We start from the raw sequence: 26,309 nt of genomic DNA, 5'->3' as shown, positions 1-26,309 counted from the left end.
TTAAGAAAACAGTGAATATAAAATTGCTTCCTTGAAAAAGAATAAATTTACAGTTCAGTATTGAATATGACACAAAATGTGCCATATTCAATCTGTCAAAGTGTCTTTGAATGGCAGAGACGCAGAAATGTGTGCATGTAGCACAGAGCCATGACTCAGTGTCTGAGGGGCCAAATGAGTCTCACAGGCCTGAATGTGCGCTTGAAGCCATTTATAAGTCATAACTCTTTGATCTGCTGCTCACCACAAACAAGCACAAGCATACATTTTGGACTTTTAACTGTACTTTTAACCTCCCTTATGGCCAATCATACTATACAAATTAATTAATCAATAAACAATAACAGAAATAACAATAAATGACAAAAAAGTTTCTGTTTTTTATTTTTTACTATAGAAATTTCTGGAGGTTTTTACGACTACAGTTAAAAACAATACCTCCCTCAAAACATATTTTTTATTCATATATTATATTGTGGTAAACTACCAGAATCTATTTAGGACTATTAGATTTAAAGTCTATTGAGAAAAACAATAACAAAAAGGCTTCAGTGTGACTAAACATTGACCCATTTGCACTTTTGCACATTTTGTATAAGTGATATAATTTTGTTGGAGTGATGAGCTCTGGTCACATTCTTTCCTCTTTGTATCACTGTTGCAGTGGGACATATAATGGGTAAATATGCTACCATTCTTAAAGCCACACACTTTTATAAATCTTAACCTTTGTTGTTTTTTTAAACACAAATAAACAACAATTTGAATGTGATAGCATTTATTTTAATATTGCCAGAAAAGCTATGCGTTGTTAACATGTTATTCGTATGGTAATACCACAGAATGTTGCTTTTGGAACGTGATGTTCCAGGAAGCATTTGCAGTGGTTTTGTGGTTTTAACTGTCCTTCCCCAGCATTGCATGTTTCTTTTTTGTGTGCATGTATTTGTATGACTCATATATATTCATTAAATTTACTTAAAGCCAAATAGCTTAGTTACTTCAATTTGTGTCTCTCACAATTTGGCATACAATGGGACAGACTGATTCAAGTGATTGCAAGAGTCAGCAATCTACTTGCATTTATAAATTATGTGACAATTAATTGCAGACCTTGACCAATGTTTTTAGGAGTGGTTGTATTCATTCCGAGTCTGACAGAGACAGGTTGCCTCCCACCAGACCACTTTTGATCGCCTTGCAATCAAAAGTGGTTTCTCACTCTCAGCCGGCGGGCGACCAGTTGGTGGTCGTCCTATTTTTACTCTCGTGTGACTGAGGCCTAAATCACCTATTGTGTTCTACACTAACTCAGGATTTATTCATTTATTATTCACTTTGCCATAATGTGATAATATTATTAGGCTAATGACATGTTTCCATTGTTGGAGCTGTTTTCTTTTACATTTGTGCCCTTTACCACTGGTTTACCTGTTTAACACATATATATGAACACACACACACACACACACTTGATACTCTGCAGTCACACTTCACCTGTCTGTTGTGTTTCATTTCAGTTTTTACGTCATGATATCTCTGCATGTCAACTATTTGAGTCACAATAACATTTGAGAAATAAACAATAAACCTTCACACTGAGGTTGGTCTCTCATCTTGTCCATTATTCTTTTTGAGTTGTTATCTTGATGATTCAGAATAACTGCTTGTATCTCTCATCCTTTTTTCTTTCTCTCATTCCCCTCGCTCTCTCCTTCTTTCTGTCTCCCTCAAACCCTTGTACCTGCATGTGTGAGTCTCAGGCTGGCTGTTCCTTATGATGCAGTTTTTAAAGGATGGTTTCATTTATCAAGGGAAAACCGACCTGCCCCCTGTGACTAAGTAATCGCTAATCTTGATACAGAAACTTCTTGTGCCTCCCTTGGCAGCAAGAACCTTCATTTTGTTAGTCTTTTCTTTCTTTCTTTCTTTTGAGCCATTCAGAGATGAACTTGCTGGTGTGTTTTAGATCATTAAGTGAGGCTGAGCTTCAGGCGACAAACAGACTGAGTCTTCTTCTTCCTGATTTTTGGCAGAGAGAAGAATTGATGGTTACATCGAAAACAGCAAGTCATCCAGGTCCTGAAGCAGTACAAAAGTCATAGACCATCACACAACAACCACCATGTTTGACTGTTGGTATGATGTTCCCTTTATGCCAGATGTAGCAGGATGCAACATTTACAAAACTGTCAACTTTTCAGTTCACAAAATATTTTCCAAAAGTTTTGGGGGATCAGAAAGATGTTCTAGGCAAACATGAGATGACCCTGTGTGTTCTTTTTTGGTCAGCAGTGGTTTTTTCCTTGAACTCTCCCATGGGTGCTGTTTTTACCCAGTCTCTTTCCGTTTGTTGAATCTTTTGGATGAATGCACATTATCTTTGTTTATTTACAAGAAAAGTTTGTAGGATGTCTTTACTATAAAGCACATATAAAACACACAGGAAAACTTGTGAATAACTCCAGATTCATCAGTGACTTTTTTCAGTATTGATATTATTCGGTACATATGTTTTGATGATATTAATATTGTATTCTCTCAAATTTACAATATACAGGCAAAAAAATTAATATAAAAGATTAAAAAATATATATCTGTACTAACTGTTAATTGTTTTTTGTGTGTAGATGCACATTATTGATATTTTTGAATGATTTTGGCTTAACTCTGTATAAAATCTAGCAATTTAAAAATATAGTCATTTCATTTTCAAGCAAAAGTTCTCTAAAGAAAATTAGTAATACAGAACTTTTATCAGAGTCATGACAAAATTTATTGGAACTGACTCTGAACACATCAAAGTTTTAGTCTCTCCACCTGGAAAAATTAAGAAGTTTCAGCAATAAAAAAAAAAAAAAAAAAAAAAAAAAAAAATACAGCAATAATTCAGCGATTACTAAATTCATTATGTTTCATCATCTCAGGAACACAATGTCAAAATAACATTTAAATCCAGTTCATAAAGGGTATTTCTCAAACTCTGACTGGCAATGCTTTTAGTAGAAGAGATTTAGTAACTGGCAGTGCTTTCTTTGCAGCTTTACATTTAGAAACGTGACAGTTTGCAGCATTCTTAGTGTCTTACTTTGGATCATTAGTTTTCTTGAACAGTCTAATTCAGTTGATTTCTTTAGATTATGAAATGACATTATCTCTTTTCTTGCTAATTTCAAGTACTAAAGAAGGCATGTGGAGAATTCCACCAACTCTTATTTTGGCTTGAATGCAGATATTTCCTCATGTCTTCCATCCGCTACACAAAGCTGACGATTCAAGCAAAATTTGTAACAGTGGGGAAGAAAGTGCAAGTACAGTACTGTGAAAACTTATTTATCCCCTTCAAGTTTTAATATTAAGCAAAGACGGCTTCATCATCTCATAAACACAATGCCAAAAGTCACAATATCAAATTCAGTCAATAAAGGTTATTTCTCAAACTATAACTGGCAGTGCTATTAATTTAAAAGGCTTTGTTACTGGCAGTGGTGTCTTTGCAGGTTCATATTTAGATTTAAGAGTTTCATGCATTCTTAGTATCTCACTTTTTCTGTAGTGATGAATCACACTATTGTAGTAAAGGTTTTCCTGGGCTTCCTGTCCCCCCCCCCCCAAAAAAAAGCTTTAAAAGCCACAACTGGTAGTGACTCTCTTGTTCTTGTTCACACCTCTCTCCTCTCCACATTGCAGCTGAGCTGAGAACAGTTTGAGCGATGCATCCTCAAAGTTACCTGACTGAAGCCATGCCATTGCAGGGCGTGAGTTATGGTGGACTCCCTGGTCATCCTGGAGTGGTCCAGCACACTGCTGTGAACATCACCAGAGGGCAACAAGTCATCACTGAGCCCCCCAAGGACTATATCATCTGGTCGCTCTTTTCCTTTGTCTACGCAAATACTTTTTGTTTTGGACTTGCAGCTCTCATTTATTCCATCAAGGTGAGTTTATTGTGAAACATTTTAATTTTTTAGAAATTACATTTTGTGAAATTCCTGTGTTACAGAAGCCAGAATATTAAGACAACCTATAACAAAAGAATATATATCTATCTAGAGCAGGGGTGGGCAATCTCAGTCCACGAGGGCCGGTGTCCCTGCAGGTTTTAGATCTCACCCTGGATCAACACACCTGAATCACATGATTAGTTCGTTACCAGGCTTCTGGAGAACTTCAGGACATGTTGAGGAGCTAATTTAGCCATTTAAATCAGCTGTGTTGGTTCGAGGACACATCTAAAACCTGCAGGGACACTGGCCCTCGTGGACTGAGATTGCCCACCCCTGATCTAGAGATATAATGTGGATGTAAAATATGATAAAAGGTTAAAACTATACAAATGAGGTGTGCAATTAAATGAAATAAGAGTATACAGAAATTAACTGAGGTAAATGTGTAAAAAATCTAAAAAGTTAACAGAACATTATGTTAAGTGATATGGTACATGATAAAGCTCAGTAAGATAAACTCATAAATAAAGTGATAACAAGATAAAAATATATATCAAATGTCAGTAAAACAACAAACAAAATGAAATAATCATAAAATCAATCAGCTCCAAGCAAAACTACAATCTAAACAAATGGCTTACTAAAAATAGTAAAAGGAAATCATAAAAGACAAAATGACATAAGTGTCTTACAGCAAGCATTGAACATGTGTTGGTTTACAGTTTTAAAGTGTATAAAATGTTTTCATCCTTCCAGGCCAGAGACAGGAAGATGGCTGGAGATGTGGATGGTGCACGATATTATGGCTCCACTGCTCAAACTTTCAACATTGCCGCCACAGTATTAGCTGTCCCTGTGTTTGTGACAGTTATATTTTTGTTCTATGGCTTTAGATATTACGTACATTAGAAACATTTTAGAGTTGCCTTCTGCTGCGATTAGTTCACATTTGCATTTTTACTTAAAATACATTTTGCAGCTTTTTAACTTTTAAATCACATTGACTGGAAACAAAAAAACATTTTCCAAAAGTCTTCTCTATTTCTTTATTGACAAGTTTTATTTTCAGATTAGAAAATGTATAAATTGAAAATGTGTCACACGTGTGCAGCTACAGAAAATCCTACAGCAGTTTTAAATTTAATCGGACCAGATTTTCAAACCAAGAAATGTCCCTGGGCCAGACAAAACTTCAAACCGATAAAAATATACTCTATTGAAAAAGAGTAATATGTACTTATTGTTTCACCTTTAAAATGGATCAAAAATACAAATCAGTAGTAAATGAACAAAATCTGAAGTAGTGAAATAGTTTTGTTTTGTTTTTTTTTGTTTTTTTTAAAGCCACAACTTGTGGTGATAGAAAGGAAAACATTTTGCTCATATCGGACATCTGAAAGTGCATAACATTAATGATTCAATCAGATCAAAGTTATCACGGCAGAAACCCATTACAGTACATACAGACAAATATAACGATTACAGCTTCACACTGATAGAATATACTTTTAGTTTTTATTAAGTTCATGTGTGAAAAGCCTGAATCACATCTGTATGTTGATTCCCCTTCCCCTTTGCCATCACAGCTGAGGGAATAAAAGGACACCCAGCCTTATGTGTTAAAAAATGTGTTGAAAATGGACAGAGTGCTCAAACAGAGCTTTTCTTTATCTGCTAGTAAGGATTAGATATAAGTCTGATGAATATGTTAGCAGAGAGATGTACTGTGAGTACTGAAATGTCTTTTCAGGCTATTCTAGTTTTTGTGTGCATAGTGTGAGGACTAGAAAAGTTTGGTTTACAAGACCTGTGCTGGCAAATGGTATCGGGACTGTAATTAATTTTAGATCACTTTAATAGTTAATTTCACTACTGCGCATTCTCAATAAAATAAGCAGAAAAGTTATAGATTCACATGACTGAGGATTGTTTGTGCAGACTTAGTGAAAAGAATGTGGGAGTAACCCAAGCAAGGTCAAGAGACAGTAGCTCTCACAGATAGATGCTACTTTAGGTGCATGAAACTGGGTAACAGGTCAGGGATAAGCGTGCGTGCGTGCGTGCGTGCGTGCGTGCCCATCCCCAGGTGAAGCTGCAACTGAGGGAGGAGAAGAAGACCATCAATAAGGGGGGTTAAAGTATAAACCACGGCCCCTTCGCAACATTTTTTTGACCAATCAGATAGAAGCGCATTCTCTTTTATAAATGTGTACACCGCTAAGTTAGGAGCATCTCTCTTCTGGTGGTTGGCTACAGCAAACTGATGTAGACTGTGGTTTTCTAACTGGAAGGAGATCAATGTACATTAATTATTTCTTGAACTGCTTGATACAATAAATCTTTTACATTTGAACTGGACCTGAGCTCTCTTTATCCTAGAGAAAAAGAACACACGACAGTAGACATGATCCATTATTGACCTTTCTATTTGTGTCTGAGTTTGAGAAGATAAGAACTGTGTTGTTGCCGACCCATCATCATACTTTTGAGCAAGAAAAATAGTGTTAAATGTTTTACGGGTTAAACACAGAATTATGATTGATATGTGATTTTCTTGATCACAGTATGCTCAATACCGATCAGAACATCATCAGTAAATATAAAGATGTTTAAGCTGAAATGACACATTAAAAGTAATAAAATAAAATAATTATTTTAGAGACAGGCCTAACTCAGACCTAGCTGAAAGCCTGATGTGTAGTTAGAAGGAATTTCTAGAAGCTAATTTCTTGCTGTAGTTGCAATTAGGCAACATGTTTATTTTAATATTATTGCCTTTCGTGCTGTTGCAGATATATGATGAGTCAGAGGTGTTCCAGCTGAAAGCTAATTCAAGTGATCTTCAATATCCTGCAGTAAGCTTACACTGTCACTTTCAGGTACATCAGTCTGGCTTCTAGCTAGAGATCAAATCCACTGACTCGTATATAGTGAGTTTGTTTTTAGCGAACTGCATCAGCTAGCTCCTTTGTGCTAGTTGATGTAAAAGATGTAAGAACAAACGTGTACTTACAACAAGTGTATGGTGAGTCCACTGTGGTCTGTCCATCTGAACCAATGACTGTAGAAAACATGAACGACCTAACAGCTCCCCAAAAAAGTTCTCCTAAGACAAAATTTTCCCAAAGATGCTTTTTGTCATTATTAGTGGTGCTCATCAAAGGGTGTTTTATCATAAGTTTGATTCTAATTATGACCATAATGCTGTAAAATTGTGGTGCAACATCATCATACCAGCTTTGACTGGCAGCTGTAATCACTGACAAACTTGTGCATCTCTGTTCAAGAATCGCTAACAGAGCGGTGAAGCTGAGAGGAAGGCCAGTGTTTATTTTCGAAAACCACACACACTGTGGTTTTTAGCAGTAAATGACAAACCAACAGAAGGACCTGAGGCCCCGCTGCACTTTTTTAGTAAGTTAAATGTGTTTTTAAGCTATTCTGTAGCTAATGTCCTTGTTTGCTAGCTAAGGTGAGTTGTCACCTGCTGGGGAAAGTCACGTTCGGTAGCTAATCCTTGCACATGAATGATTTTACTGAGTAAAGAAATCAGTTTGTTCATTAACGTCAGTGCTCTGGTTCAGATATTTAAAGAACTAAAGAAACTAGACTTTAGCCAGGGTTAATTTGTCATTGGAGTCAATGCTGTAGTTCAGATATTTGCTCTGCTGCTCTGACAGAACAGAAGAATGTTCAGACCTGCAGTTGAAGATGAGACACTGAAAGGGTTTATATGAGAAACTGAGAAAAGTCACTGGGTTGTTCAGTGACTGTTACTTTTATTATGAATGTTAGACCATAAGAGCAATAGACTGGACTCTTCTTGGCCTCCTATGCTGACCTATTTATTAAACATGTACATACAGGAGCATGCTTTTGTCTCTCTCCACATCTGCAAGGACAGTAACACCAAATAAAAAAAAAAAATCTTACACTTCAATGATGCGTCATTATTAATTAATAGCAGATTTAATTCAATTTTAAAAGAAGATGAAATACTGAGGATTTAATATGCTCTCAAAGCATTTTTCACTCAGTCTGTAACATCAGTTCCAGTTTCCAGCTGATTGTTTTTCAAAGCAACACAAATCTGTTTATCACACACACACACACACACACACACACACACACGCACGCTTTTAGAAAGCACCATAGTCTTTTTCAGTATTACTGTCATATAAAACAGTTCAGTTCAGTATGACAGGAGCACAGGAGTCAATATGGTCTTATAAAAATAGCCAATTATATTTGTTGAACTAAACAAAACAAAAAACATTGTTTGTGGTTCTACAAATATTCTTTATAGCCACTGATTTGCTATTTTATCCTTTGTGTGCAAAAAGCATTGTGGAATCTGTTGACAGTTTTTGGAAGTATATGTATAGCACCTGTTACTTGATGCAAACATTATTTTTTGTGCTCTGGATGTTTCGCCAAATCCTATAAAGTCCACAGTTCATTATTCAGGAGCTAGATTAAACTACTTTTCAAAGGGCATGTTACGTCCCCACGAAGAGGTCTAGGCGTGTGAGGGAGGGGACCAGTAACAAATGGGTCCGGAAATAGAATGAAAAGGAAAACAGAGTTGTTCTATAATAATATAGTCAAAGGAATTTGCAAAGAAAAGCGTCTGGACTTCTACTTCCTTTGACTACGATGACCTGGATGACAGGTCACAGTAGTGATGCGCGAATCATGAACGAATCGTTCAATACTCGAGAATCACTCAATACTCGAGAATCACTTTACTGACTCGTGAATCATGATTCACAAGCGCAACTGACTCACTGACTCATCCCTGTTGCTGTTAGCAAACTAATTTCATTAGTAGAAATATATCTAGCTTATAATTCAAATTGTGAAGAAAAACACAACATCCAGTATCTTAACAAAAACATTTCTGCTCTGAACTGGAAGAAAAAACCCTGAGTAGAAGCTCACATCAAGACAATAGCTCCTCGGTTCACAGTAGCATCGCTCTGCTAACATGCTAACAGCACATTTGAGCTACTCACCCCCTCCCTTCCTGCGCTGAATCGTAGTGTAAGCAAATCACTCAGGACTCACTAACCCCCTCCCTCCTGTGCTGAATCATAAAGCGCGCGAATCACTCATGACTCGCTCATCCCCTCCCTCCTGTGCTGAATCATAAAGCGCGCGAATCACTCATGACTCGCTAACCCCCTCCCTCCTGTGCTGAATCATAGAGCGAACGAATCACTCACTCACTCACTCCCTCCCTCCCTCCTGGCTCGCAGCTACTTCTTCTTCTTCTTCTTGGTTGGCAACCAATGTTAAAAGACTACTACCGCCCCCTGGCTCACAGCTCAGTGGACATTTAGATGAGAAAATATATATTTGACACATGTAAGGACAATACTAATAAAATAAAAATAAACAAAATAAATGTTCCCTTTAGAAATTCTTTTGCTCTTTTTTGCTATATAAAATAGTTGTTTTCTTTAAGAATCACTCATCTTAGCAGTAGGATTTACATTAAAAGAGAAACAAATTAAGTTTGAGTGAAAATGTACATTTTTTGCACTCTCTGGTCAACTGACTCAGTGACTCAAATGACTCAAAAAACCCGATTCACTTTGGTGAGTGACTCATTAAAACTCGATTCAGTAAAAAGAATCAAATTTACCATCACTAGGTCACAGGCCTTCACAGGCTCTATAATAATATAGTTTTATTACAAACAATATGGTTTTATTACAAATGACGTTAACGTAAAGAGCCGGCAACGCCGTTTTACCAATAATGCCAAAGAAACAAAGGAAACACTCACAGCAACAAAAGAAAAAAACTACCAAACGAATAATGGAGGCACTTCCCACTTTACTCCTCACCACGGGGAGACACTCTCAGGGCCCACAAGCCCGTCTACTCACTAGTCGAAGGAGGCTGTCTGTCCAAAACCTAGCAGAAAACCGTGTAGAGCCACAGAGGGGAAAAAAACCACCTCACTCACAGTTCATCCCCTGCTTATATAGCCTCAGAGGTGATTGCTGACTGGATCCAGGTGGCACACGAGGCTAATCAAAAGCAGCTGTGTCCTGGGGAGAGAGGAGAGTGAGAGAGACAGAGGGGGTAGGAGTAGCAAGAGAGGAGGAGGCGGAGAGAGTGGGCAAACACCCCACCCACACACTCCCACAGCCTCACAGGATGTAACAGGGCACCACAAGGTCAGAGAACCTGGTGTGAATTATTATGTAGAAATTTGTGAATTTATAAATCAGAAGTTACTGAACGTGTCACGACCTGCACCGGCAGACCGTGGGGAGGTGGGGAAACAGGACCCAAACGCCAGACTCTTCAGTGCAAACAGTGTTTATTTACAAGGTGGTGAAGTAAAGTAACAATAAATCCCTGTGTGTCCCAGACTTCCGTTCCGTGTCTTCATCCAGTGTCAGTGCTCTGTGCCTCCACTCCTTAGTGTTAGTGTGATCCATGTTTGCTGCCCTCTCGTCCCGCAATTCTCCTGGGAAAGTAACGGAAGCAGCCGTAAATACACCACTCAATAAAAAAACTCTCATTTACTGACTTCTAACTGGGAAACTAACGGGAGTCTCACGAAACGATCCAGCGTCGAACAGAGCTCCACCACACTCCTAAGTAGTTCCTTCTCCGACGAGGCTTGATCAGCTGCAGGTCTGTGTGTGCATCTTCCTCAGGTGTGGCCAGCAGGGCACACCCACAAGGCTTGACGGTGTCTGTAAACCGTCCTACCAGACACACCCACACCCATACACATACCTGCAAGCAGGGAAACCACAGACAGCCACACAATACATCAAATGTACCTATAACAAGTAATATAAGTCCAAAACTGCTCATGGGCCCCTACAGAACATGAGACACACATGTTATTGAAGACTTAATTTTTTAAAGAAACATGCCGATGGAGTGAACTTTATCCAAAATTTTATTTGTTTATTGTCCTAACTGGAGAGTCTGTTCATGTAGTTGCTTAACAATGAGACCTTCTGTATCTTCCTTGTTCTTTAGGGTTAACTCTTCTCCTACCTAGACATGCATCATCACCCTCTGGGGCAGGGCTCTAGACTAACTTTTTGCTATGGGTGCACCGGTGCACAAAAGTTAGGCGCACTCAAATTTTTCAACCGCATCGCCTAACAACGCAGTTTTACATGTGCACTTTTTTGGGGGGGAAAATGAAGTCCATACAGACAATATTCATTTCTAAATTATTAACTAACAATCTTGTGCTTAAAGTGCTTTGTCAATATTGTAGAAAATGTTAAACTTAATCATCACATTGGCCTCCTCTGACGACCTGTTTGCTGTTGCATGCTGCTGAAAGGCAGTGGGGAGAGAGGACACTTGAGCAGTGCATTTATTGCAGCATATAATGTGTTTTCTGGATACACTGCTGCTTTTTCAGCATTCAAAGATTAATGGCACCGTGTCAGAGCACTGGCTATGAATTTCAGACGGATCAGGCCTTAACTTAACAAAAAAGTTATCAATAGTTCTTTTCATCTTTTCTTATTACCCACAGCTACATCCACTTCTGTCAGGCCTAGGCTGCTCACTAGGGCTGGGTATCATCACTGATTTCTATAATCCATTTGATTCCGGTTCTCAAAGTCCTGATTCGATTCAATTTAGCCTCAGACAGTCAGAAATATTATAATTCTGATCATTTATCAGTGCTGATACATGTGAGACTTCATCAGAATTGTGAACATCACAGCAGATGCCTTTGTGTCAAAGTAACTGAAAATAAAACACAGAAAAACATGAAGGAGATTTTTCTGGCCTGGCTTTTTATAGCAGATAACCTTAAAAATATTCTGCAATATTCTGCAATTTTGCATAATTTTAAAAAGTTTAAATTTCTTCAGTATTGAACAGCAGAAATTAGGCTTTCTTGTCCGAGGTCATTTAAGTGAAAAAAGAAAAAGAAAAGAAAAAGACAGCGGCCGACAGTGCTGTAAACAACGGTAGACTGGTGCGTAATAAGTAATAACTAGGGGTGTCAAATTATCGCGTTAATTGTGATTAATTAATTACAATGCTATTTAGCGCGTTATGTTTTTTAATCTCGTTAATCTAATTTTTAATCTCTTGACGTCATTGATTTTGTATGAGAGTTGCTATGTTATAAAATCCGTTTTTATGTGCTGGGCTCCTTGTGCTTGACTTGTTGGGGGTGGAGTCACGTCGTGAGGTCAAGGTGAGAAGTGGTGATTAGCTTACAGTGTGGATATGGAGGCGCATCTGACAGTTGTTGGCCCAATGAACGGGAAATTTGTATTTCATAAACGCCCCGACGGCACCATTGACAAAGGTAAAGTGGTCTGCCTAGAGTGTAAGAAGGAGTTTGCTTACCACCGAAGCAGCTCAAGTTTGGCCTATCACCTCAACGCAAAGCACCCAGCCGCGAGTGCAGCAACAGCTAGCAGTGAAGACGTTAGCAATATAGCAAGCCAGAGCAAAGCTTTTCGCCAAACAAAACTAGAGAATACCCTCGTATGAGCAAGTCTGCGACCGACAGGCTGACTAATGTTATTGCCAAGTGGATAGCGATGAACTGTAGGCCGATAAATATAGTAGAGGACGAAGGATTGACAGAGGTGTTGCAAATTGCGTCCCAATGACCCGTCATACAAGCCGCCGTGCAGGACTACAGTAACGACCAAAATCAGCAAAATGTACGACGGCGAAAAGAAAAACAAACTTGAGATTTTGGCGGAGGATTCTCCCAACTGTGTTGCTATAACCGGAGATCACTGGACCTCAGCTGGCAACCACAGCTATTTTGGGGTGACTGGACACTTTATTGATAGTGAGTGGAACCTCAACTCATTTGCACTGACCGTCATGAGAACAGAAACCAGGCACTTTGCTGATAAATCGCCGAACAGTTCCTCAAGGTAGCAAATGACTGGGGTATTGAAAACAAGATATCCACCATTGGCACAGACAGCGCAGCAAACATGCTGGCTGCTATGAGAGCACTTCCATATGAGCACATCGCCTGCAATGCTCACATTCTCCAGAGGACCATCACGGTATGTCTCGATAGCAGTGGTTTTGTCGGTGTACTGGCAAAGTGCCGCAAGATTGTTGGTCATTTTAAACAAAGCCCTGCGAGTACCACAGAACTTAACCAACAACAAGTAGCACTTTCGGAAAGAAGAGCGATCAACTTATACAGGATGTACCCACCAGGTGGAACTCGACTCTCGCAATGGTCTCACGCCTCCTATGTAACCGAGAGGCTGTCCAGGCTACGTTGGACCAACAGAACCACAGGTTGGTCTTGCCAACCCGAAGCTGAGTGGGCGAAAACTGCAGAGGCTGGAGCTCCTGCTTGAACCATGCAAGTAAGTTCAAATAAACACCTTCCCATTTTAATTATATAAACTACTGTTACATGTGTAAAATCAAAATTAATGAACATAACAAGGAACTTTTAAGGACAATTAAATTGGGAATCAGTTACACTTTGATTTAAATGAATCCAGCTAGGTTTATTTAGCAAACCTCTCCACCTCTGCAGGTATGTGACAGAGCTGCTGGGTGGTGAGGCCTACGCCTCTTGCTCTGTAGTGCTGCCTGCTTTTCGCCATCTGTACCGTGTCATGGACATTACTGATGATGATCCTGCCTACGTGGTGAAGTTCAAGAATGCCTTCCAGAAGGATCTGGCAGCACGACGAGCTAATGGCAACGAGATATGGTTCGAGGTGGCCACAGCATTGGATCCACGGTTTAAGGATTTGAAATGTCTTCCAAGAGAAAAGAGGAACAGGTAGGACAATAAGGTTAAGCTGGACTAATGAGTCCAATTCATTATCAAATCAAACTTTTATTTATTATATGGAACACAAAGTTCTTTACAAGATTAAATAAAATAAAAAAAAAGCACTTAGTTTTAATCACAATCATTCATTCATTCATTCATTCATTCATTCAGGTGTGGACCATTCTGGAGAATATGCTCCAGGCAGCAGAGCCCAGAAGAGCAGATAGTCTCCAGCCCTCCACAGAGGATGATGGACCAGCTCAGAAGAAGAGGAGGAGCGAACTCCTTCTGGGGTCTGACTCTGACTCAGAAGATGGAATTGAGTCTGGAGAGCTGCAGCGCTACAGAGCAGAACCCAGCATCAGTATTGATGACTGTCCCCTGCAGTGGTGGTATGCTCACTCAGGAGTCTATGAAAAGCTGTCAGTCCTAGCACAAAAGTACCTGGCCTCCCCAGCTACCTCTGTACCCTGTGAGAGACTCTTTAGCCTTGCAGGCCACATAGTGCAAAGAAAAGGGCAGCCTTGCTTCCAGAAAATGTTACCAGGCTGGTGTGTCTTAGCGACTGGCTGAGGAAGAAGAAATGAGACACATGTGGTCAGCATAGCTGCTGTGTCATTTGTAGCCTACTAGAATAGATTGCTTGATGTTCAGCACTTTTTTTTTGATGGAAGAATACTTTGATGTGCTAACTTGCAGCACTGCAATGTCAGTTTTATTTTCATTATCTGAAGCAGAGGAATTTCAGTGCTGTATTGCTCAGAAAAGAGCAACTCTGATGTGCTAACTTGCAGCACTTAATTTATTTGATTTTATTTGTATTTATTTTTCCACTTATTTTACAAAAGAATACAACAGTATGTAAATGGTTGCATCTGTTTAACGTTTGTTAAACAATAAATGACTTTATAAAGTCACTTTCTTTGTTATATATCAGTCTTTTGGTCTGCCACAATAAGTTGAGGGCTTTCCTCAGCTATTTTTAGGTGAGATTAAAAAAGAGATTAATTAGATCAATTAATTAAAAATCATAATTAATTAATCTCTATTTTTTTTAATCTCTTGACAGCACTAGTAATAACTGTTCTTGAAGTACAGAGAGAGAGAAAGAGAGAGAGGGAGAGCTGTGCATGAAGTGTGATTTTTATCGTGGTGGAAGCAAAACTCCAAAACACAGACTTAAAAACGTGGTGTATGCTGTACAGTGCAGCGAGGAATGCCCAGACCTCTACATTGGAGAGACCAAACAGCCACTTCACAAGCGCATGGCACAACATAGAAGAGCCACCTCCACAGGACAAGACTCAGCAGTTCATCTGCATCTAAAGGATAAAGGACACTCTTTCGAGGATGCCAATGTTCACATTTTGGACAGAGAGGACAGATGGTTTGAAAGAGGAGTGAAAGAAGCCACCTATGTCCACTGTGAGCGACCATCTTTGAACAGAGGGGGTGGTTTACGACACCAACTGTCTGCCATCTATAATCCAGTTTTGAGTTCCCTCCCCAGACGCCTTAACGCCCACTCACATCCTGGGCCATCTGACCTCAGGAAATCACATGATAGGGTGGGGCCAGGTTTCACAATGAGCTCACCCGAAACCCTGGCTGATTGGGACCCGCACCTGCTTTCACACCTTGGCTCAGGTGATTAGAGGATCATCAGGGGGTCCTTTTGTCCCTCTTTGGGGGGGATACCCCCACTGGGTTTAAATCTGTGACTCTCTGCCATTTGACCTTAGAACTGAAGACGCTTCTCGGATGAGAGGTGAAACGTCTTCAAACAACTTAAAGAAGTCCAGACGCTTTTCTTTACAAGCTCCTTTGACTACGATGACCTGGATGACTGAGAACCTTCACAGACACCCTGCTCTGGGGGGAAACTGTTAACTGCCCCATTAGAGGCCATGTGGTCAAATAACATCATGATGGTGCAATATGGCATGTTTGACAACCAAAGTGAATCATGATCCAGGTCTGCCAACTGTGGCTCAGTATGTCATCTTCAAAAAAAAGTGCAATTTGAGTCCATGCACCATTGCAGTTCAGGCAGTACTGAATTCAAACAAAGTTCTTAAGCAATATTTTTAATTGTTAGTGTACTGAGAACATGCAGAAGTGTGAACTAACTAGTGCATTTATGAACTCTTAAACAGTCATCCTCATTGTCTGTAAAGCCTGAAAGCTAGCTATGAGTCATTAATTTAAAAACTGTTAACATACTGTACAGTGACAGACGTGTTTACTAATTAATCAAGTACATCATAATTGTTTTCATAAATATTTGTTAGTTTTTTTATAGTCATGTTTTAACAGTATTTTATTCTCCTCATCTCAATAGTGCTTCGCCTGTTAGAAAACTAGGTGGAGCTCCAAGTTAAGTTTAATAGCTTCACTACCCCATAGACCCAAGTTCAAGGTGTGTCCAGATGTTGCTTGTTACAAGAATTTTGATGCTATTGTAGCTCTAATGTAATAGAAACTCTTGAGATTAAGAATCCTGGGCCCAGATAGTGTCATGACACTGGGTCTGTGACTCAGTGTTTATGTGTTTTCTGGTGTGATTGATATTCTTTGATTTAGTGTCATTCATGGTTCTGGTTCTTAGCTGTTTTCTGCTTACGTTATATTTATAGTTTCTAGTCTTTAGTTTTCTGTCACTATGGTTTCCCTGTGTTCCACATCTAGTTACTCTTGTGTCCGTGTTCTATATTCCCTCTCTGTCTCCCACGTCACTGACTGGGGAGACAGAGAGGGAATGACTGTTTCTTCCCTTTCTTTCTTTCTTCTTCAATGTTAAGCTTGCATCTCCATATCTGTGTCTTTCCTGTTTAATTTTGACAGTCCCTTGTCCTGAGTTCATTGTATTCAGTATTGCTTCCACCTTGTCTCATTGTGTCCAGTGTTTAAAAAGTTTAAAAAGGTGATAATTAGAATACAGTTACTTTGTTGAAATAAATTGATTACATGGTGGTCATTTCCTGTTTCATATGTTAGGCTATCCCCTATCTCTAATTTTGGTAATTCAACCCAAACAAAACACACAATAAGAGGCTCTAATGTAAGGGTCCTGTTAATTTTGGTGGCATCAGTTACACATTGACCCGGAGCCAGCACAACAGAGCCAGCAGTGCATGGGCAGAATAAAGAATAAAGAATAAAGAGTTGGGCAAAATCTGACCATGCAATGCAAACTCTGTTTGCCAGCAACTAAGCTGCTCTCAGTGTCAAAAGATTCCACCTCTAACCTAAAGAAACATCTGGAAGTTAGTTCTTTTTTAAAAACTAATGTTAGCCTACTGCAGCTACCTTGTTTTACTTGTGGCAGCTACCAGGGTTATGTGCCACTTCAGTATCTTCGATGTACTATTGCTGTGTTTGTTACTATTACTGAAGGCTACTTGCCACCAAGCTAACATTGCTAGCTGGCGTAAGCTGAGGTTAGTTCATAGACTGCAGACTGTTAGACTTGATGGATAGCATTAACAACCTGCTAACTGCAAATAATCATGTGCAGTTCTGAAGCAGTCTTTGAACTAACCTTCTTTTTTAAACTGAGTTTGTTGCTTATGAGCCATTTTAAAAGCAGAACTGTAAGTGTTTTCTCCATACATCATATTTTGGTAAACTATCAGAAGCTAACTAGAAGCTAAAAGACTATTCTACAAAAAAAGTCAAGTGGAAAAAAAATAAAACACTTCAGTGTGACTAAAAATCTATAAATTTCCACTTTTCCTTTAGCTTGTGATATTGTTTTGTTAGAGTGATAAGCTCTGGCCTCAGTCTCTGCTCTTTGTATCACTGCTGCAATGATAGCATATTGTGATGATGGCATATTGTGGGTAATATGTTGCCATTTTTAAAGCTACACTGATAAACTGATCAAATAATTCCCTGGATGGAAATTATGTTGCTCATTGTTTGAAATTTTAACAGAATTCTTAGTTTGTAGAGCTCAGGGAAATCACAAGATCTGCAGTTTTATTTAACAACTTTTTTAGTTTCACAATTACACCTGTTTGTTTTCTTTTTTCTGTGTTTTAAACTGCTTCTAATAGCAAAAAAGAAACGTAGGTGAGGTTCCCTGAAAGGAGTTCTTCTCCTAGAAACTCATTTTGAGTCCAGTCTTTGAATGGCCACCTATGCAAGTCCCTCACCTCACTGACTATCATTCTCTTAAGGGCTTTATAAATCTGAAGCATTGTTGTTCTTAAAACAACAATTTAAGTGTGTTGTTTGCTAATATTTCCAGAAAATGTGCGTAACTAACTGTAGCGAAAGGAACACAAATTGTCAGATGACATTAAAGTGGCTGTGTGTAGGAGAGTGTTATGGACGGTGCACAAAAGTAGCTTTACGGAGACCATACATATAAGCTACACACTCTAGCATTTCGCAAATTTAAAGAAATCAGACAAGAATCTTATTTTCAGGGGACTATGAGAGGATTTTGCTTGACATCTGACGTTTTGAGTTTCTATGGGCACGCTATACGGCGTCCAGAGGACAGTCTGTGTATTCAACCTCACCTCTGGCGCTGGCGCCCACCTCTCAATTTTAAATGCATGTAGACATTGAGGGTTCTCAGGAGGGGCCGTGCTGACACCTGCTGCTCTCTGGCAGGAAGCTGCCCATCTCATGGTCGCCCATGGTTGCCCCTCTCATGGTCTCTCGCACTTTGCGGACCTCTGGATGTCTATGGAAGAAATATAGTATCATCAGAATCCAACTATTTTTAGACATTGAATTTATAACACTGAATTTTTATCCTCCAAATTTCCCTGCAAAAAATATTCACCTGCAAAAATTCACCTGCAAAAAATTCAACTGCAAAAATTCACCTGCAAAAATTCACCTGCAAAAAATTCAACTGCAAAAATTCGCCTGCAAAAAATTCAACTGCAAAAATTCACCTGCAAAAATTCGCCTGCAAAAAATTCAACTGCAAAAATTCACCTGCAAAAAATTCACCTGCAAAAATTCGCCTGCAAAAATTCACCTGCAAAAATTCACCTGCAAAATTCGCCTGCAAAATTCAACTGCAAAAGTGATGACCTTAAATGACCCAAGCCAGAGCAATCAGCACTAGATCGAGTCGAGCGGCTCTCAGCCAATTAAATTACGCTGTTTGATCACATGACACCGTTAGCCAGCAGTGTGTCTCCTAGAAGATAGCTGTTTAGAGGTGAGTGATTAAGGCTGTATCCCAATTCAGGGTCTGCAGCCTTAAAGTACGCAGCCTCAACGATCCTCAAGGGCCGCGTACTCAAAGACCGCTAAGGCCGGAAGTGCGAGGCTCGTGAAATGGGACGGTCTAGCCTCCGTCGCGCTTCCCAGGTTGCCTAGCAACCATAACACCAACCGCTGGAAACGTTTCATACAGCTTTGTTTGACAGAAATGAAGGAGAACATATTTTGTTCGTGTGTTTGTCTATATACGAGCTTTGTGTGATTTAATAAGTATCTGAGGCCGAGACCACAGGACTGTAAAACATGATTGTTGGGCTTCATTTCTGTACTGAACAGTCATTTAAGATTAGCTAGTAAATAACAATTAGCTAATGTTGTTCATGAGACTAAAGTCAGTGTAAATATGATATGGCCAATATTATAGTTATTATATTAATCATTATAAGTTATTACAGCAGTGAGTTTGAACTCTCAAATCAAATAACTTCTATTGTCACATCACATGTGCAGGTACACTGGTACAGCACATGTGAGTGAAATTCATGCGAGTGAACTCTGTGTCAAATACTGAGCTTCAGTAAAGATTCACGTTCCAGTTATTTATAAGTCCTATCACCTTAAATCTTCACTCAAAGACAAATATCTTTGACAGTGCATATATAGGTGTATTATATATAAGAGACAAATGTTGTTCGTTTAATATGTTGGCATTACTAAATTTGGCTCAATGCTTACATATATGTGTAAAAAGAAAATGTACGAGCTGTGAAAACTGTTTCTAATAAACAAAGAGTAGACTGATATATTAAATATTCCTTTATTGGGTGAGAAAATCATACCGTGTCATAACTACTTTAAGGCTGACTTCTGCTAAATGGGTCAAACTGGGCAGAAAGTAAACAAACACATAACATCCTTATAGAATATGATGTAACACTATAGATCAACTTACCTCAGAATATATAAAGCATATAAACAATTACAGCAATATGATGCAACAAACACAGCAGTACTACTAATCCAAAATACTCAAAGCTTCATAGAACTGAAACAAACATTTATTTTTAGCTCCATTTTGCTGCTGATACATACTTTAGGTTTCTGAATATTAAACTTGTTGCTGCCTTTCATAGTGTGTAACTTGAAGGCCCTGAGTACTTTCTCCCACACTGAAAACACTGGGATGATAACATTATTTGAACATTACCTAATAAGACTGATTCAGGACAGACAATTAGTCATTTTAAACTTTCCTAGCAGTCCTTCACAAACAGGGAACAGTCTGTCTATTCTCTCCATCTGTCAGCTGCTGCTGGCTCTTCCTCCTCCTCTTCCTCACACACTGCTGAGTTTGTCCTGGTGGATCATCAGGGGTGCAAAGCCTCACAGATGATGTGCAGCAGTGGGTCCCTCAGTCTGTCCTCACTGTGGACACTTGCAGTTGTCACACATGGAAATCAAATGTGTGATAAGCTGCAGGATTCAAACACAAGTGTAACTTATAAATACATGTTCATACTTCTATTCCACAATCAGAGAGAAAGAAACAGAGAGAGAGTGCAGGACAGACAGACAGGTGACAGTCTCAGGTGTACACACTGCTACAAAACAGCACAAGAGAAGGAGGATTTAGTGTTTGTGTTATTACGAGTGCTAAACAAGAAGAGTTCCCAGATGGTACAGTGGACACGTGTGTGACTCCTGTGATTAAAGCATCTTTCTTTCAGCTTAACGAGTGAACCGTCAGCTCGTTCAAACACACGTTAAAGTCCGTTTGGCTCGACACCACCGAACAGAGGCGGCAATATAACATAGCTAACATTAACAGTGCAGTGAATCCTGCTTGTGCCGTCATATTCAGGACTGCAAACCGAGCAGCATCACTGACTTTCAGCTTGTTGTGTTTGTGGATTTATGACTGACTTTAATTATCCATAAAATCATCACATTCTCTGTAAGAGAATCAATGAGTACTAAAAATGTGCACCTTTACCTGTGTGTTTTCTGGAACAGGAACAGGGTGATATCTGTGACCCAACTCCCACAGCTGGTTGGGACTCATGTTGTTTTTTTGTTCGCAGTGGATGGTTGTCCCATCCACTGCAAAATGTATTAAAATCATCCTCCAGTCGAGGAAGAAAGACGTAATGGCAGCAAAAGAGGTGTGCAGCATTTGAAATGTCAAGAAGGTCTTCTTCCTCAAGGTTGTGAAGAACATCGTAGTAAAGCATGTAATGGCCACCCAGAGGTCTCTCCACAGTCGCTCTATTCTGAAATAATATATAAAAAATATTTAATTAGGTATGGCCTTTCTTTGGTGTGTATGAGAAATTCCTGCTTGTTTCTAACCCTACATGAAATGTGTGCATGACAACAGTAATAATACATTATCAGGGCATGTAGGAAGGACCCAGGCATATCACTTAAAAGGTGCCAAAGGGGTTGTAATGATCAGTGGCAACAAATGAGATGACAACCAGACCATTAACACAGAATGAACATTCAGGAAGGAAGTAACAGACTGGAAAAGGTGTGTGAATAACTAAAAATAGGACAGAGTCCTGAAGGCTCTTTGGGGTTTGTAGGACCTGTCCAATATTTTCTTCCTTGAGGGGTAAATAATGGAAATTGAAAGAAACAACAACAACAACAACAACAAAAAACACCTGACACATATCAGACAATATATCCTGCTGGATAGGGCACTGTTCTCTAAAGACATTTTACTATAAAACTTTTTTCATAAAGCTATACCCTTTAAATGTTTAAGTATTTTTAAATAATGGAAATAAAGCTGCAACACCTTCCATCTTATGTCAGAAACATTTGAGGTTGACAGTATTTTATGAGAACAAACCTTTGATTGTGCTCACTCATTCCTGAAATAAAACTGCCTCTTCCTGTGCCATGAACAGTAAACATCAGCCGTGCAACCTCCACATTTTCCCCATCCGTGGTTGCCACGAACCCTGAAAACAAAGAAAAGTACCCCAAAACATTCGAAGCTTTAAACAAACTTAGATCTGACAATAAAGAACAACATATGCCTTAATCAAAGGGTTTAAAAAAATGTAAAAGAATCCTTAAAATCTATGATTGCTACTGCTCTAGAAGGCATAAAAAAAAAGTCTCATGAATGCACTTTCCAGCATGTGTCAGTATGAAGTTTAACACAGCTGTTAAAACATTTTTCAGGATTTAACAGGATAGTAACAATTATTTAGATTTATTGAATTTGTAGGAAATTACACAAGTGCCATCTTGTATCATTATGATCTGTGTAAAGAGACAATTTTAAGAATATATTTGCAAAAATACGTTAAAGTTGGAAGTAATTGGCGATGTTCCACTCTTGAAGATCAGCTGTGCCCATTTGTTGCACATTGTGGGAATGGAGAAGTTGAGGCCCTTGCAGGCTACCCACAATTTTCCCCAAACTGAGCGACCCAGCTAATTCAACACCTTTACCAAGCAGTGCTGTTATGTAATTGGATACAAGGGGTGAGATAGTAATATTTTCCCTCCTTGGTTGTAGCTCCCTGACATTACAAGGGTAATCATTTTATGATGTCGGGTTCAGTGTTACACCAGGATTTCAAATACAATATCATCATCAATAAGAATTAGTATTATTATTTCAGAATTGTAGGTAACCACTTTTAAATGCCATAGACTACTTATTTGTTTAATTTGATGTATTCTCTCTAGGAGAATGCAGAGGGAATATCCTGTTTAACTTATGCTATCTGTTTAAGTTTAGATAGTATTTGTAAAGATATTGACCATATCCTTTTCTGAAAGTGTGGATATAATGGAAGGGTAAGGTACTGGCATGCCACAACTTTATAGTTGTTAAATTCTGGGTACAAGTATACATGCCCATCTTGTACATGTTTTTTAATATTATTATCATCATCATCATCATCCTACCCAATTACATGTTTCTTTTAATCAGGTTATGCTGTTTTAATGATTTTACAGTATAATTTACACTGTATTCCTTCAATTTTCCCTAATTGTATGTTATATTAATCCTATATTTCCGTTTTAATATTTCTAATGTTTGCCTTGTTTTCTTCACTGCCTGGTCTGCCTCTGTCTCGCCTGTATGGATGCATTTACACCTAAATTTCCCCAACAAAGGATGTTTTAATTCACCACTATTTCAGTGAAACACGAGTCACCCATCTTCCTGCTACCGGTCTCGAGTTTTTGTTCACCAAAGCACACACCAACTTCATACTGACGGACAGATCACTGCCCTATTCCCGCCTTGTCTGACCGTGTTTTGTGGCTTTGGTTCACTTCACCTCACTCTTCCCCATTCTTGTCATTAAATCAGGCCGTTCTGCAACCATGGCAGCCATTCACTCTATGGCTTTATTCATGGTGTATTTTACCCCTTCACCAAATGCCGTTCTCGTTTCCCACATTATATTTGCAGTGTTCGTCTATCTATCAATATCTGCGGAGTATGGTTTTGTACCGAGTATCCTATTTTGTAGAGCACAGCATGTAAAGGTTAGCTCGGTTAGCAGGATGCTAGCATGTAGCGCTTAGTGAGACACGCATCAGACGAGTTGAGCAAAGACCCCGTCTGTGTACTTTATACGTGACCAACGGATTTAAATAAAATTAACGTTTCAAAAGACAAACTTGAAGATAAAACACAATATACTTACCGGAGAACCGCCAGGGTTTGCCGCTGCCATCTTGCCACTCCTAAATTCAAAACTGCCTCTGCAGACAGGCAGGGGAGGCGCGGAAATGTTCGTTGAGTTAGTCAAATGTTTTCCTCAGTTCGAGTAGATGATAAAATAAAAGAAAAATGAATGGGATTTTAAGTAGGACTAGGCGTTCTGTAATGATCTCTATTTAGGAGAAAAACTTAATCACTCACCTCTAATCAGCTCTCTTTTCAGGAGACACACTGCTGGCTAACGGTGTCATGTGATCAAACAGCGTAATTTAATTGGCTGAGAGCCGCTCGACTCGATCTAGTGCTGATTGCTCTGGCTTGGGTCATTTAAGTTCAACACTTTTGCAGTTGAATTTTTGCAGGTGAATTTTTTGCAGGTGAATATTTGATGGTGAATTTTTTGCAGGTGAATTTTTTGCAGGTGAATATTTGATGGTGAATTTTTTTCAGGTGAATTTTTGCAGGTGAATTTTTGCAGGTGAATTTTTTGCAGGTGAATTTTTGCAGGTGAATTTTGCAGGTGAATTTTTCAGGTGAATTTTTGCAGGTGAATTTTGCAGGTGAATATTTTGCAGGGAAATTTGGAGGATAAAAATTCAGTGTTATAAATTCAATGTCTAAAAAAAGTTGGATTCTGATGATACTATATTTCTTCCATACTGATGATACTATATTTCTTCCATAATTTTTTGCAGGTGAATTTTTGCAGGTGAATTTTTTGCAGGTGAATTTTTGCAGTTGAATTTTTGCAGGTGAATTTTTGCAGGTGAATTTTTGCAGGTGAATTTTGCAGGTGAATTTTGCAGTTGAATTTTTGCAGGTGAATTTTGCAGGTGAATATTTTTGCAGGAAATTTGGAGGATAAAAATTCAGTGTTATAAATTCAATGTCTAAAAATAGTTGGATTCTGATGATACTATATTTCTTCCATAGCCCGTAGACGGACACGCTGTCGGAGCTCACCAATTCTGATGCGTCGGGTCCGCTCTGTGTTTACGTCTTTTTGCGCTGATTTTGAGCTGCAGGTTTTGTCTCTCTCCAACCAAAATTCACCGAGCCAGCAGCAAAAGAAGCAGCAAACTACGCTTCACATTTGATAAACATCGTCATGAATTCCCTCTGACTTTTGCTGTTTTGCTTCCATCACGATAAAAATCACACTTCATGCACAGCTCTCTCTCTCCCTCTCTCTCTCTCTCTGTACTTCAAGAACAGTTTCCCGTCTCAAATCTCTGTTTTCTGCATTATCCATTCGCTTATTACGCACCAGTCTACTGTTGTTTACAGCGCTGTCGGCCGCTGTCTTTTTCTTTTCTTTTTCTTTTTTTCACTTAAATGACCTCGGACAAGAAAGCCTAATTTCTGCTGTTCAATACTGAAGAAATTTAAACTTTTTAAAATTATGCAAAATTGCAGAATATTGCAGAATATTTTTAAGGTTATCTGCTATAAAAAGCCAGGCCAGAAAAATCTCCTTCATGTTTTTCTGTGTTTTATTCTCAGTTACTTTGACACAAAGGCATCTGCTGTGATGTTCACAATACTGGTGAAGTCTCACATGTATCAGTACTGATAAATGATCAGAATTATAATATTTCTGACTGTCTGAGGCTAAATTGAATCGAATCAGGACTTTGAGAACCGGAATCGAATGGATTATAGAAATCAGTGATGATACCCAGCCCTAGTGAGCAGCCTAGGCCTGACAGAAGTGGATGTAGCTGTGGGTAATAAGAAAAGATGAAAAGAACTATTGATAACTTTTTTGTTAAGTTAAGGCCTGATCCGTCTGAAATTCATAGCCAGCTCTGACACGGTGCCATCATTCTTTGAATGCTGAAAAAACAGCAGTGTATCCAGGAAACACATTATATGCTGCAATAAATGCACTTCCGAAGTGTCCCCTCTCCCCACTGCCTTTCAGCAGCATGCAACAGCAAACAGGTCGTCAGAGGAGCCCGAGGTGATGATTAAGTTTAACATTTTCTACAATATTGACAAAGCAATTTAAACACAAGTTTGTTAGTTAATAATTTAGAAATGAATATTGTCTGTATGGACTTCCCCCCCAAAGACAGTGCACATGTAAAACTGCGGTGTTAAGCGATGCGGTTGAAAAATTTGAGTGCGCCTAACTTTTGTGCCAGTGCGCCTAACTCTTTAAAGTTAGGCGCACCGGTGCAACCGTGGCAAAAAGTTAGTTTAGAGCCCTGCTGCTATCTCAAAACACATTGTGTGCTGTCGGTCTTGTGTGCTGCACAATACATTCAATATTTAGTATCTAGTGTTACTTACACATATCTAGGTTATTGCAATGGTGTTGTGTTTATTGTATTGCTTTCTTTTTGAACCAAACGGGACACGCTAAAAGAAAAAGAAAAAAAATGGATACATGTATGTTTCTATCTTTCCAGGCCAGAGACAGGAAGGTGGCTAGAGGTCTGGACGGTGCACGACTTTATGACTCCACTGCTCACCATCCCAACATGATACATTTCAAAGGAATATAAATGACCTGGTTTCAAAAAAGTAATGTCTATTCATTGTTTCACTTTAAAATTTGATCACATCTGAAAACATGCACAATGAATGGATAAAAAACAAAATATGAATTGTAACTGAATAGAATCTGAGCCAGTAGCAATAGTTTAATAGCATAATTGAAAAAAAAACAAACATTTTGATCATCTGACAT

General features: G+C 38.9%; 1 long non-coding RNA gene across 2 annotated transcripts; it reads right to left on the bottom strand.

Moving 5' to 3' along the window:
* Positions 1 to 20,352: 20,352 nt before the first annotated feature.
* LOC120440942 lies at positions 20,353 to 23,865 on the bottom strand. 2 transcript variants are annotated; one of them, XR_005613648.1, is made up of 5 exons: positions 23,816 to 23,865; positions 23,598 to 23,655; positions 21,773 to 21,884; positions 20,909 to 21,185; positions 20,353 to 20,388 (listed from the first exon to the last, which is right to left on the bottom strand). It is a non-coding gene; the product is annotated as an uncharacterized LOC120440942 (long non-coding RNA). The 2 variants fall into 2 exon arrangements; XR_005613647.1 differs by lacking the exon at positions 23,816 to 23,865 and having other exon boundaries at positions 23,598 to 23,809.
* Positions 23,866 to 26,309: the final 2,444 nt, after the last annotated feature.

The sequence above is a fragment of the Oreochromis aureus genome, linkage group 7 (genome assembly GCF_013358895.1).
Source record: "Oreochromis aureus strain Israel breed Guangdong linkage group 7, ZZ_aureus, whole genome shotgun sequence".
Lineage (NCBI taxonomy): Eukaryota > Metazoa > Chordata > Actinopteri > Cichliformes > Cichlidae > Oreochromis > Oreochromis aureus.
The sequence above is the reverse complement of the archived record's forward strand: the minus strand, read 5'-3'. Positions and strand labels throughout refer to the sequence as shown.